Raw genomic sequence first — 3835 nt, forward strand, 5'->3', positions numbered from 1 at the left:
ATGTAGTCACATCTTTATGATTCAGAAACGATGGTTCGGTCCATAGAATAGCACCATATCTCTTCTCCAAGTTCATAAACCAGCGATTGACTGAGAAAGACACAGTGACTAGTTTTGAGAAATGATAAAATGTCATTCACCTTGATTGCTGTACATTGAGACACCCAAAAGCCATTAAAAGGAAAAGACTGTACAAGAATTTTGAAGTAATCCCCATTCTCCATGACAATGCGCGACTGAACACTTGTTTGATAACGAATCAGGCAATCGGAAAAGCGGGCTAGTCAGTGGCCCCCTATTCATCGTACTGCCCAGATCTGGCACCCGTCTGTCCCCGAAGATTGTCCAATGAATGACAGTTTTGGGGGACAATGATTTGATGAAACAGACGAGCTAAAGTGTTTGCAAAGAAGTGGATATAACAATGCACACCTCCATTAACCTTTCAACTAGTTACTGATTTAATCAGTTATGATGATATAACCATCCTTTACGACCTACTGTAAAAACGTGATATATATGTAACGGTTGTTGTTAAGGTGTTGGTTGCCAGTGATTGAAGTTGTAACGATATTTATTTACCGTTACTTTGCATATATCCAAAACCATGACGGGTTGGTAAGTATAAGTAGTAAATGGAAAAATATGCGAGGTAAAGAGTTAATTTCGGTCAGTATGTGTGTACACGATCTCATAGTAGTATGTATAGAGAGATATGGTAATGTTACCGAGAAAAGAAAGTGAGTTAGTGTGAGAGTGATGGGACCAAACAACTGCTTCGTTGGTGAGTTACCATAGTTGTCTCTTTGTGCCGTTTCTTTCAGAGACGGCGTTTTGTTCAGCCGGTCAGCCAGACTCGGTTTTCACTAATTGACTTTGGCTTACGGAATTCTTGTTTTTATAACTATCCAAAACCAGCAAGAAGGATAGACATATTGTTGAGAACAATAGATTTCGTTGGCGGTCTTTTATCTCTATTCTAGCTTTTGGTGGCCTAGAAGAGGTTAGAAGGATCAAGTGGCAAAAACATTATTCTGCTTAGCTAAGGCATCTGGCAAATGTAACTGCTGCCACAGAAAAACTATTGTTCTACCATGAGAAAAGTGCTGTTGAACTGTTAAGTGAAATTTGACTATCGAGGATCGAATCCACGCCGTGCCTGCATGAAGCCACTACATCACTCCCCCTACAGAGAGGTTTCTTCCTCCAGTCATAAAAGCTGCATTTTCTTTTATATATAAGTAACTGACTGGAGGAAGAAAGTAAAGCGTACCTTTAGGAGTAAGTATACACAGTACATATTCTTTTAGGCATCTGGAGAAATGGAACCGTACCACTGTTTCACAGCACGTCTAGAGATGAAGATGAAATCACCACACGCTTTAAGATACAGTGCTCAGTAGAAGAATTTACCAAATCATATTCTGGAAGGTCTGGATCGTGATGCTTGAACATGTTGCCTACAACAATGGGCAGTAGACTTAATATGTTGCTCAGTTTAACACCACCAGGATGCATTTGACGGGGTTTGCTCTGTTCCAAGCATTCGGGCTTGGACTTCTTCCTTCCTTGCCACTAGTCTAGAGAAGGGTCATAGGCATTGCCTTCCTTTTTGCATGATAATCACAACGTCTGCAAAATAAATATTAGGAGAGTAAAGTGTGTTGTGAAGCATCTCAAGGCTTTTCTATGCATTTATCTTTGAAATTGCAACCTTGGTTTCCGATCTCATGTCAAGGGGATCTCTATAACATTGTAAAGTTTTCTTATCTGTGATGTTTTAATCAAGATGCTGCGGAAAGTAACATTCTTGTAGATAAAACTATCTTATTTTATGCTTGCTCTGCTTTCAATTGCGCACTATACAAGATCACAACAAAACCTCTTCCCAAACTCTCCTTCTTAACAGCAGCTATCTTACCTCTACTAATACATTATCGCAAACACGAAGACTTCCTTTGTCATTTCAGTACAACAAAGCAACTGAACTTAATGGCGTTTCTATTGTTAACTAAAAAATTGCCCCCCAACTCCAACGTTAACTTTCTACGGCCATTTACCCAATCAATAAAAAAAGGTGACAGTATGTCCGATTTTCAAAGAAACCTCCTGACCTTGCTATTTATCTGACTTCACTTTCAGATGATGGAAACAACCATAAGTGTCTTCATTACAGAGAGTTTCTTTCACTTTCTATCACAATTTCGGTACAATCTGATCTATCGGTGACTTATTCTCCAACATCTCGCCTGAGTACTTCTTGGGTCTCCAGAGTTGTGAGTTTCACACAAGTAAAGCCTTCGACCATATCTGACACAAGAATTTATTGCAAAGTAGCCCACCTATGGTGCCTCATCATCGATTTATATTTTGAATATGAAGTTTTCTGTAAGTCAGTCGCTCATTGTAACGTGCGGTAATGGAAGTTTCACCATTTCACATTCTCTTTTACTCTTTTACTTGTTTCAGTCATTTGACTGCGGCCATGCTGGAGCACCGCCTTTAGTTGAGCAAATCAACCCCAGGACTTATTCTTTGTAAACCTAGTATTTATTCAAGCGGTCTCTTTTGCCGAACCGCTAAGTTACGGGGACGTAAACATACCAACATCGGTTGTCAAGCGATGTTGGGGAAACAAACACAGACACACACACATACACACACACACACACACACACACAAACACACACACACACACAAACACACACACACATGTATGCACATATACGACGAACTTCTTTCAGTTTCCGTTTACCAAATCCACTTAAAAGGCTTTGGTCGGCCCGAGGGTATAGTAGAAGACACCTGCCCAAGGTACCACGCAGTGGGCCTGAACCCGCCTATATATATATATATATATATATATATTATATATATATATATATATATATATATATATATATATATATATATATATATATATATATATATATATATACATACATATACATATATATATATATAATCTTATTTGGGTACAAGGCCAGCAATTTTGAGGGTCGGGTATGTCGATTGCCTCGCTCTCAGTACTTGTCTTATCGGCCTCGAAATAATGAAAGGCAAAGTCGATCGAGGCGGAACCTGAACTTAGAACGTAAAGATGGGCGAAATGCTGCTAAGCATATTGTCCGGCGTGATAACGATTCTGCTTGCTCATCGCCTTATAACTAGTTTCAAATTTTGGTACGAGGCCAGAAATTTTGCGAAAAGGGTAAGTCAATTACATCTGATCCAGGGCTCAGGTAGTACTTTTTCAAGTCCGACAGGAGGAAAAGCATTTGAACTCAGAACGTAAAGTCGGAAGAAATGCCGCTAAGCATTTTTCCTGCGCGGTAACGATTCTGCTAGCTCGTTGCCTATCACCGGATTAACACTGATTGCAAATTTTGGTAATAAGGCCAGCGATTGAGGCGGAGGGGTTAAGTCTATTACATCGATTTCAGTACCCAACCGGTACTTATTTCATCGACCCCGAAATGATGGAAGGCAAAGTCGACCTCAGTCGGATTTGAACTCAGAACATAAAGACAGACGAAATGCCGGTAAACACTTTGCCCGACGTGCTAACAATTCTGTCAGCTCGTCGCTTTAACATTAGATTCAAATTTTGGCACAAGGCCAGCAATTTCGGGGTGGGGGTAAATCAATTACATCGACCCCCAGTGCTCAACTGGTACTTATTTTATCAACCCCGAAAGGATAAAAGGCAAAGTCGACCTCAGTGGAATTTGAACTCAGAACGTAAAGGCGGACGACATGCCACTAAGCATGTGGTCCGGCGTGCTAACGATTCTGCCAGCTCGCATCCTATCTCTACCTTAATACTGGAGGTACA

The sequence above is a fragment of the Octopus sinensis genome, linkage group LG5 (assembly GCF_006345805.1).
Source record: "Octopus sinensis linkage group LG5, ASM634580v1, whole genome shotgun sequence".
In the NCBI taxonomy this organism is placed as follows: domain Eukaryota; kingdom Metazoa; phylum Mollusca; class Cephalopoda; order Octopoda; family Octopodidae; genus Octopus; species Octopus sinensis.